The sequence below is a fragment of the Ictidomys tridecemlineatus genome, chromosome 13 (assembly GCF_052094955.1).
Source record: "Ictidomys tridecemlineatus isolate mIctTri1 chromosome 13, mIctTri1.hap1, whole genome shotgun sequence".
Lineage (NCBI taxonomy): Eukaryota > Metazoa > Chordata > Mammalia > Rodentia > Sciuridae > Ictidomys > Ictidomys tridecemlineatus.
In genome coordinates, this window is record NC_135489.1 from 29,351,837 (window position 1) to 29,363,897 (window position 12,061).

The 12,061-nt window shown below is 33.3% G+C and overlaps 1 protein-coding gene across 4 annotated transcripts in view; it reads left to right on the forward strand.

The window, feature by feature from the left end:
• The window catches only part of Rit2 (Ras like without CAAX 2), a 387,859-nt gene that overhangs the window by 159,543 nt on the left and 216,255 nt on the right, over positions 1 to 12,061 (forward strand). The window lies entirely within an intron of this gene.

The window sequence follows — 12,061 nt, forward strand, 5'->3', positions numbered from 1 at the left end:
ATTATTATTTCCTGAGTTATTTGATCAGATAAGATTGAGTTCTAATTTTCCCTCAAAGCATTTTTATCTCTGTTGTTTGAAAATTTGTATCAACTCCCTGAAATATTCCATTTAGATCTTATTTACTCTCTCTTCCAGTCAATCCAGGTTTCAGCAAATTAGATCCATCCTTGAGATAATGTAGAACAAGAAGTTTTGCAGTTACTTGGTAACTAAACAAGACTTATGAATGGGTTTGATGTTCTCCAGAGGATATCTTCTGTTTACCTTTGTTCTTTTTCTACTCACTTCTCAGTCTAGGTGTGCCATTCTACTTATGCCTGCAGAGTCGGGAACTTCATTGTCTCTTCATCAACTTCGATGATCTATCTCTGAGGTTCTAGTAGCTTAAAACTTGATTCTAGAGTCCCTCTTATAATACCGTCCTCTGTACATTGGCAGTTTACATGAACAGAATTATTTTTATGGGTTTTTGCAAATAAAAGTAATGATCAAATTATTCAGTAATAAAAACTGTGGTTAAAGTTTTTTTAATTTAATGAGTTTCATGAGAAGAGGCAAAATGAGAGCAGGAAAAGAGTTGGCCATTCATGACCATAGTTTCCACATTCATAGATTCAGTCATCTAGGGATCAAAATATTCAGAAAACAGACAAGTAAAATAAAACAGCAGTAGAAGAATAAACAATGCAAGTAAAAACCAGTAGAGTACAACAACTATATAAACTGCTATATAAATATTTAGCATTAATATTGTATCCAGTGTGATATGTACTCTAGACATTGTTTGAAGGGTATAGAAGGCATATAGGATATAGGTAATGCAATTTTGAATAATCTTAGAATTTCTTCTCTCTCTCTCTCTCTCTCTCTCTCTCTCTCTCTCTCTCTCTCTCTCTCTCTCTCTCTCTCTCAGTGCTGACACCCTAACTGGATTGTCCAACTTTCCTAAAAGAATCCACAGGACTTTGAGCAAAAGTAGTGGCTGCTAAGTTGGGAGAAAGAGTTATTTGCTCCAGCATCTCCTTCTCTAATCACCCTGATCTCTGCTCTTACTTTTTAAATTTGTTACTGATGCTGTTTGAAGTTTCCAAAGACTTCATCAGGACAGCTTCAGATCATCTTTTCTTTGCCCTCACCCTTACCCTTTCAGAACTTTTGAAATGTTGTTGCCATTATTTTGTTTCCCAATGCTATTATAAATTTGAAATAAATAATTATGTGATTTCAAGGAGCAAAGGATGGGGAATTATCCACCTCCTTAAATAGCAACTTCCAATTTTAACATATTGCTTCAATAGAGATGTTTTCAGAAAAGCATTGCTTGAAAGTCTCATATGTACTAGACACAAAAATGGCTTTTACAATATGAAGCCTTATGTTCTATGATTATTATAATCTATGCTTATATATTTAAAATTCATTATGCTATAATATATTATATATTAAGATATAATAACATGTAATTTATAAAAACCTATGATTCTCTACCTTATTGGCAGTTCATAAGAATATCATCTTCTTCATGTTGAGTCATCTTGCAAACAATAACATTTTTAAAATTTTTAAAATTTTAAAAGTTTTAAAATTCAAATTTCCTCTTATCTTATAATTCCTTATTATCCCCCATATATTTATGATTTTAATGTTGAAAAACTATCTCTTTCAATTAAGGTTAGTATGCAATTTTAAAATTATTACATTTAAAATATCTAGATGAAAATGATTCTAAAATTACCGAAGCTATATTTCAATGTTTCCTTTTTTACTTTTAAAGCAACTCATTTCAGTCTAAAAGTAGAATGAAGCACAATTACATTTGTGAAACTAAATAACTTACAGCAATTGCTGTAGGAAGTTGAAATACTTTAGAAAGCAATGTATTTTATAAATATATATGTAGAATTTTAAAATTTGTAGTATGCAGGTATATGTGATTACAAATTTGATTTAAAAGGTAAGAAAAATGTCAGCAGACTTGAGGACAAAGCAGCCATGTTTCACTTATTCAAACATATCTTTTGAAAATATAAATTTTAACTTTTTTCTCCAATTTTTCTTAAAACTTTTCTGTTAAGATGAATCTTATAGGTCTTTACAAACACTTTTAAAGTTAGAAACTTGCTTTTTTTGTTTGCTTTAGAATATATACATTTTCAGAATAAGCAAATCAGTTTCTTTATATGAAATGACATTTTCCCACTCAGATGGTAACAATTTAATTAAAGATTTTCATATGTTCAAAACATACTGGGCAATATATAAGCATTAAGCACAGTTTAAATGAAGATGTCAACTTAAAGAGTCTTTAAAGCCTTGTTTGGAGACACAAATCTAACTTCTTGAATGATGACAAAATAAGAAAGACATAATTGTTAATTTTTTAGGTTCATAAATGATAAAAATATTCACAAAAGCTAATCAATAAGGGTTGAGTTTTCTATACATATGTCCATAAAAGAAGAAAGAATATAATTGATTAGGAGGTTTTGTGACTCTGATCAATGAATAGGAGGGCAGTTATCCATAGAATGTAGAAGAAATATGAAGACTGGCTTAGCTGACCTGGCTGGGTTTTAATTAGCCCTGAGAAAATGATTTCACCATTACTTTTCTGGATCTGAACTTTCTCATCTGTGAAGAAAAAAGGGTTGCATCCCATAATCACTAAATTCTCTGTTATCTGGAAAAGCTCCAGCATAGAGAACAATGATCATAAAGGCACAATGGGGGAGGTGACAACTTCGATGATCAATCCTTGAAGATGTAACCCCCTTAGGGAGTACACATACTGGAGACAACACTGGGTATGGACAATAATATCATGGTACATAGGGCCTTTAGAATCAGTCAGCTATTTTATTGCTGTGACTAAAGGACTTGATCAGAACAATTGTAGAGGAGGAAGAGTTTATTTGAGGGCACACAGTATCAGAGATCTTAGTCCATAGAAGACCAGCGCCATTCCTTGAGGCTGGACATCGTGGCAGGAGAGTGTGGCAGAGGGAAGCAGCTCACATCATCAGGAAGTAGAGAGAGAGAGATGCCACTCACCAGATACAAATATATACCCCAAAGTCCGCATTCCTGTCTCCTCCCGATACACCCTACCACTTCAGTTACCACTGAGTTAATCCCTATCAGGGCAATAAATCACTGATTGGGTTAAGACAACCCAAACATTTCTCCTCTGAACCTTCTTGTATTGTCCCACATGAGCTTTTCAGGAACACCTCACATCCACACCCTAGCAAGTACTGATTGGATGTGAAAGCAAATGGGTAACAATTGGATCTTTAGGGGTAGGAAAGCTCCATAGCAAACACAATGCTTAAAGATTCATCAGACTGAGAAATGCATGATGGATTCACTGAAAACCAGAGACCCTGAGGTTTGGGTGGCCACTCACAAAGCTTCACTGGAAGCTGAAGTATATCCATTTCTTCACTTGGTCAGGAAACATGTAGTCTCTTCATGATTGTGCTTCCAATATTCTGGAAGACAAACAATCACCTGCTCTGAGAATCGTTTTAGTTATTTGCATCCTGAAAGAATGCCAGCTTCCCAGTATGATTAAAAATTTTTGAGATGACCTTGAGGCAAATTATTATAAGTATTGCAAAACAAGATGATTTAGTTTTCACCTGGGAAAGAACCGTGCATGTGCTTTTACTTGCATCCAACTTTTAGAAATGTGGAGTACGTTGTGCATTGGTGAGATTTTGGTGTGTGTGTGTGTGTGTGTGTGTGTATGTGTGTGTGTGTATGTGTGTGTTATGTATGCGCATGTCTCATATCATGTTATTTCTTTGTTTTATAGTAGCATAATATCACACATTCTAAATCAACTCGTGACTCCAACTTTGTCCTGTGGGTTTTCTTCTTGGTTGCATTTTTACTGGGACCATCTTTCCAGTGTCACACTGAAACTGTCTAAACTGCAGTGGATGGAATCCTTCCACAAGGCAGCTATATTCCTGCAGTTTCTATCAGCAGGAAAACAGCCCCCAGAACGAGTGACCTCCAGGATAAACAGGAGACCAGCTGTGATTAGAAATATCTTTTAGTGGATTTGTACCACCCAGAGGCAGTCATGAAACTTTAAGTTTTTGATGAACAAGTGAAACAAAAGGGGGAAAGGAAAACAGACTTCTATGATGAAGAAATTTTTGATATATCTAAAGGCAGTAAGATTTATCTTTCCCCCCTTGTAGCATAAGACAAATGAGTAGAGCTGGAGAATTAAATAAGGAGCATTAAATTGCTTTTTAATTAATGTAGATTTTACTGCAATATAACTTAACCTGAAAGTTAAACTGGACTTGACCTTAAATTTACAGGAGTGAGTAAGCAACTAAAAGCTTTTAGTTTAAAGATTTGATTTCTTTCTGCTTTTATCGTCATCCTCCTGACTCCAAATCTCCCTCTCCTTAAAGTATATATCATCCAGGGAATGATAACATACTTAAAAATATTGAGCTTAAAGTAAGTAATTAAGCAAATGATAATATAATTATCTGTTGGGCTTTGGTCCAGGCACTGTCCCTAGTGCTTTGGAGAAGATGATACTTACGTAGTTTAGAGTCTAGTAATGGGAAGGAGAGCAAAGCACACATTTGCCATTACAGTACAAAGAAAGAGCTATCAGTGCCAAAGTCAGGAACAGTGAAGCACTGAGCTGTTTGGCAAGAGGGAGCAAAACTAGAAGACAGCTGTCAAAATCATTTTCATAAAACCTCCTTTCAGATAGATTAAATGTAGTGAAAAAGCTCCAGCTTTCAAAAGAGGAGGGGCAACATAATCCTTGTCCCCCAAATTGATCTGAGTTCATGTCCTATTTCTTGTCTACATAGTCAATCCAAAACTCTTGTCCACTGAGTGTGATGTTCCTCCTCCTCTCCCACTCTAGTCTTTTATATTTCCAATGATGTATGGATGGTTCACTTAGATATCTAGTGTTAAATCTAACTGGACAAGAATAAACCTGTATAGGACACAATATTCTTTATTTATTTTCTCAATCAACTTATTTCTGTCATTACTACTGCCACTTCCCAGATCCAGAGTTATAAAATATGGAACCACGTTTAATTTAATTCATTGTTTCCTTGGAAAGGAATGAATGTGTCCCTAATTTCCCACTTAGTATTTCTAGGACTTTGGCTACAACATTTTGTATGTCTGTAGTAGAATTTTTTTTTTTGGTACCTGGCATGGAAGCTAATAGTATAAACATCGGACTGGAGCCTGTGCAAACACTTGACTTATTTTCTAGAACTATCAATAACAATTTTCCTTCCTTTTCTCTCTCTACCCAAAGTGGCAGCTTTCAAGTCTTTTCTTCCTTGAAATGTATGACATTTCTTTTCTCCCTGTTTTCTTATGTTTTAATCTCTCATTCAAACATTTCCCTTTGTTTCCCCCTCTCCATGAACTCACATTTCAAAATTCCTGAAGAGTCTTTAAGATTTTCTCCCTGCCTTCACATTCTTTCCCTCCATTATTATTCCCACTATTGCCTCACCACTCCTCCAACACCACTGAAAGAGAACTGTCTCCAGTTCATTACTTTGCTAATAGAAAGAAAGAAAGAAAGAAAGAAAGAAAGAAAGAAAGAAAGAAAGAAAGAAAGAAAGAAAGAAAGAAAGAAAGAAAGAAAGAAAGAGAGAGAAAGAAAGGGAGGGAATGAGGGTGGGTGGGATATTATCCTCATGAATCTGACTCTATGCTCAGAAGGCCCTGCAGTTATCTTATGACTGTGGCTCTGCTCATCTTTAATTCCTAATAATTTTTATTAATTCTTAATAATTTTTAAGCAATGCCCCATATTTTCACTTTGTACTGGGACCCACAAATCATAAAGCTTTTCCTGCATGGCAACTTCAGCCTTTATTTCAAGTTGTATTTAGGTCAGAGCTTTTTCAGGACCCATTTTTATAACAGCCCAATTTTGGTTGACCTTCAACTTTTCCAATGTTCAATGCCAATATCATAATTAAGCCTTTCTGGTTTTTCAGGCACAAAAATCAAAAGACTTTATCCATTGTTCTCCATCATAACACACTGTTTAATTTTTACTACAGACAAAACTGTTTTGTTACCTTACCTTGCATCAGTATCAAGTACTGATACTGTCCGTGAAAATGTTTGACCACAATGCATTGAAAATAGACCATGTCTTAGCAAACCCTCTACTGAAAATCCCATTGAGGTTTCATTGAGGGTGCCCCCTTTTGTATCAACTCCATTAAAGAATTAGCCCTCAGCTCAAAGAGTTTAGGGATTTGCGACAAATTAATATGTTGTCATCGACCACTGAAGGGATACAATTGACTGTTTTCATTATAGCATTGGTTGTCTGGAAATTCAAAGTTCAACTGGAGTGAAATTGATCAAATTATATATTCATGCATATAAGAATATGCCTCAAGGAAACCCACCACTCTGTATACATAATATGTGCAAGTTAAAAATATTTACCACAAAAATTTTAGATTGAACTTTATCTTCTCCCTGTATCCTGGTTTTTCTCTTTTCCATATTATCCATGATAGTTTTGCTGAAACCATGTATTCTTTTATGTCTTTTCAAATCTTACATCCCTAACATATGTAAGTGGTCAGTAAATATTTGATGAATGGGTTAAGCAGAGGATAAGCAATATTCCATAATACATTCCTAAAAATATGTTTTGAATATGAAAGAGATAATAGTAAACTTACAGTAGTAGAGAAGGTTATGTTCTCTGAAAAACTGAAAAATAGGATTAAAAATTGTATTTTGCCTTTTAAACACAATATTTAACCACATGCTATCAGCATTTCTAACAGTTTTTTTGTTCATTACATTTCAATTGAAAATATTTAACCAATTTAAGACTTGAGATCAAGACTATTCTACTAATTTTAGCTTCTATACCTTGCATAAATTATAGAAAATTTATGATACCCAGACTTTCATTATTTATAATATTTTTTTTTCAAAAATTCTGCTTTCTTTAAAAAGATTCAAGTTAAAGCAGCAGCAAGCATATTGATTTTTTGGAACTCTCCAATAACTGGACTGGACCATTGGAAATAGACCTTGGAAGTTTAATTCCCTTATTATGCAAATGCTGCATTTGGGCCAGATATATTATTTAAGGGTGACAATACATAATCATTGCCAAGATCAATTGCATGGAGGTTGAGAAATTCTGTAAAACGAATAAATTTAAGAAAAAGTGCCAAGTCTCATTCCCCCACCAAGCCTTCATTCCCAACCACCTGTGTCCCCATGGTTCATTATGTATTAAATTGCTCTTCATTTATTTTATTGTATCCTAGTTGTGTACTGTAAACTTGGGCAAGGCTGTGTTTTCATTTCCTTACTTGTTTGTTTTAATTTTTGTATATCCCACCAATTAGCATGGTGTTAGGTACATGATTGGCTTTTTAAATTTTATGTATTTGAAGTATAAATGTGGTATTTTGGTATTGAAAAAAAAAGGATGATCTGACAGTAGAGCTACTGCATTTTGTAAATACTGAGTCTTTCATATCTTAGTATCACTAGTTAAATATAATGAGATGGCCCAGACAGTGTTTTCTAATACCTGCTCAAAATACACTCTGCTATTCAAGAAACTGAGATGTAAGGTTCATCAAAAATTCTTTATCATTTTCAGAATTGAAAAAATTCTCACACTATTTTAATACAAGAGGGTATATCAAAGAGAACTGATCAAACCACAGTGTTGTACTCAGAATATCTTTTTGAAGATATTTGAAATGCTTATATTTATAGCATTTTCTGGCAAGGGTCTGTTTTATAGATATTTTGCTACTTATGGATAGCAAATGAAATCTAGTAATGTTCCTGAATAATTAACCAACAAGTTTCATTTATAGCAGGAAGCCAATGAAAATGATATTAGTATTCAGGATACACAGAACATAAAGCACAGGGATCTTTAATTCATGGGTGAATGAAGACGGAAGCAACATGTTGAACATAACATTTCCCTATAAAGTGATTTCCGTATCATATATTATTAAGTTGATACATAGCTGCCGAGTTCTGCTCAATTTTCTGGACTTCTTCCTCCTTCAGTGCATCTGTAAGCAAAATGCACACACACATATCCTTATGCTGTGTAAAAGTTGATGTGGATAAGGTCAGCTATCCAACTACAAAGTGCCCTCCCCAGTCATTGTGATAACTCCATTATATCAGCTTTAGAGGTGGAGAGATTCTTCTGTTTGAAAAGAAATGTTAATAATTTTCTGATGAGCATATTTTTAAAAATACCAACACATTTATATTTAATGCAGCTTAAAGAGGATTTCATGCTTATTCTCCCAGTGAAAGCTTCTGTTCTGCCGGATTTGTACCAGAGATAGTAATAGGCTTAAATTGTATTGTATTTTAAAAATTCATCAAAGTATTTTCACATCTGCTCTTCCATTTGATTCTTTCTTCAGCCCTGTAAATATGGGTTAAGTGTATATTAATCTTTCTTTGACAAAGGGGAAAATTGAGGATCTGAGATGTTAGGCAATTTGTCAGAAGATATAGTCTAATGGGTACCAGACCTATAAATCATGTACTGCGACTCCCTTTTCTAGCTGTTGTGTCATAAAACCCACTTTTGAACATGAACACATTTGTACACTCTGGAACATAGGTGCAAAGTAAAATCAATAAAGGAACTATTACAAGTGCTGGAACCACAATCCTAGAGATCCCAACAGACATGGGAGGCAAGATCTTGGAATATGTATTTTTTAAGATTATGTTTTCGTTATACTTAGACACAATACCTTTATTTATTTTTATGTGGTGCTGAGGATCGAACCCAGCACCTGGGACATGCTAGGCAAGTGCTGTACTGCTGAGCCACAACACCAGCCCCAGTTATGTATTTTTAATATGACTTATATGTGGCTTTGAGCCTGGTTAATAAACTGTCCTGGATTTTGTTCTTTCATCCAATACTGTTCCCTGTGAATTTTTCTTTCATGTACTTTGGTTGTCTTCTTAATAGGTTGTTAGTCTTTTTCAAATTTATTAGTGTCTTCTTTATTGTGTAGTTATACTAAAGTAGTGAAATTTATTACTCTTTTTCTTAAGTTTCATGGAAAGATCTTTCTCAAGATCATTTTTTTAAAATCTACAGTTAAAAAAACAGGAAACAAAAAACCCTTCATTCTTTATAACAAAATAAAATTCATAAGTAGAAGAAATACCTAAGTGCATAATCAACATGAGAGATTCTCAATATAAGTCATAGGTAACAAAAAACATAATTCTTTTTAATCCTAAAATTTGTAAAAGTCAAAAAGTTTGCTTATAACACCATTACTGAGAATGAGAAAAATTTGTCATTCATATAGTACTATTGATACAAAGACTTTTCAGTGAGATTGGTACCACTTCACAAAAGTAAAATTGTATATTCTCTTTGAACTAACAACTCTAGTTTTCAGGTATGTATAAATCCATGCATTATGAATGTTGAAGAATATACATTATAGCATTGTGCATAATAGATATAAAAGGAGGCCATCTAAATATCTGTTCATCATAAGGATGTGCTTACACCAAATATGATACATGCATAAAAGGAATAATGATGTCTCTGAGGAAAAGAGTGAATAATATTTTATACATGCTTGTATGAAAAGATTTATAAGATATTGGAGTTATTAAATTTTAATTCAGGGTAAAATGAAAATTGTACATATTATGTTCTTGTTTGAATCCAAAAAGATATAGGTTTGAATTGTATCACACTTGTACAGTATTTAACTAGCATGAATGTGACCTCTAGCACTGAAAAAAAACATTCATGTGTGTGTACACACACACACACACACACACATATATATACACATACACACGTACATATATATATACATGTATATATATGTCATGAATATGTTTGTATATACAGACATTTCTCTAAGAAAAAAGAAACTAGTAACTGTGATGTATTTGAATGAAATAGTGGGATTTTGAAATGGGAAAAAACTAAATTAATAGTATATGTTTTTCTACCATTTGAATATTTTGTCTCAGATTTTTAAAATTATTAAAAAATAAATAAACCATTAAACATAAACTTATTAATGCATAAAATGATATGGAAAGTAGAGTGAACTTTATGTTGTAAAATAGAACTCATCCAGTATTTTGCATTTTGCATTGTTTTTATCATAATAGATAAAAGTATATTTACATTTTCCTAAAAACTAAACATGTTCCCATTATTATTTCATTTGACAATGTAATCATAGGTTTGGGAAGCATCAGTTAGCATTTTCAGTCTGTACTTTCCTACTCAATCTTTATCAAGTATGGGTTTCAGATAGAGGCATGGAGTTTCAAAATCAGAAAAGGTGAGAACTATGAGGGATCTCAGACATTTCATATTCAAACTTCATTTTGTGGATGATGAAACTGAGGTCCTGTATGTTTTTTTTTTCTTCTATGTTTGGACATTTCAATAATGGTGAAATTTAAGACTGAGTTAAAGTGAAAGTTACTGCAAAGTAATTTGATACACTGAGAGTGAGCGAATATAAATTATTTTAACCAACTCTGGCTTTAGTTGGCTCACTGTCCTTGATCGTCTCTTCTCTAGATCCAGTCCTTGCAACTTTGAAATGATTGAACCCAATGATACTGTTTAGAACTATTCCATAGCTATTGAACATGATTTAAAAGATTCACAAAAAAGATGGTTTCTGCACTTATAATCAAGTGCCCCAATTTCCCAAAATTCCTGAATCTATTTAAATGTTCTCATTTTTCAAATCATGTTAAGTCAAATTAACATGTGTTTAGACAATTACTAGAATTAGGGCATTTAATAATTCTTATAAATACTTTGTTACATGAAGAATCCTATCTTCTAAGTCTTCAAATATGACTGAAGTTCACCTAAAGTTTCCATCCTTTGCTTTCTTTTTTGTTTTTTATAGCTAATTTTTTATTATGTAATTTTTTATTTATATATGACAGCAGAATGCATTACAATTCTTATTACATATATAGAGCACAATTTTTCATATCTCTGGTTGTATACATAGTATATTCACATCAATTTGTTTCTTTATACATGTACTTTGGATAATAATGATCATTACATTCCACCGTCATTAATTACCCCATAGCCCTTCCCTTCCCCTCCCATCCTTCTATCCTACCTAGAGTTCATCTATTCCTCCCATGCTCCTGCTCCCTATTCTACTATGAATCAGCCTCCTTATATCAAAGAAAACATTCGGCACTTGGGTTTTGGGGATTGGCTAACTTCACTTAGCATTATCTTCTCTAACTCCATCCATTTACCTGCAAATGCCATGATTTTATTCTCTTTTATTGCTGAGTAATATTCCATTATGTATGTATGCCACATTTTTTTAATCCATTCATCTATTGAAGAGCATCTAGGTTGGTTCCACAGTTTAGCTATTGTGAATCAAGAATCAATAAATGGGATGGACTTAAACTAAAAAGCTTTTTTCTCAGCAAAAGAAACAATCTGTGAGGTAAATAGAGAGCCCACATCTTGGGAGCAAATATTTACCTCTCACACATCAGGTAGAGCACTAAACACTAGGGTATATAAAGAACTCAAAAAGCTAAACACCAAAAAAAAAAAAAAAGAAAAAGAAAAAGAAAGGAAAGAAAGAAACAAATAACTCAATCAATAAATGGGCCAAGGACCAAAGAGACACTTCTCAGAAGATGATATACAATCAATCAACAAATACATGAAAAAATATTCATCATCACTAGCAATTAGAGAAATGCAAATCAAAACCACTCTAAGATTTTATCTCACTCTAGTTAGAATGGCAGCTATTATGCATACAAACAACAATGAGTTTTGGTGAGGATGTGGGGAAAAAAGTACACTCTTACACTGTTAGAGTGACTACAAATTGGTGCAGCCAATATGGAAAGCAGTATGGAGATTTCTTGGAAAACTGGGAATGGAACCACCATAAACCCATCTCTCCTCAGTTTATAACCCAAAGAACTTACGGGGACACAGCCACATGAACGTTTATAG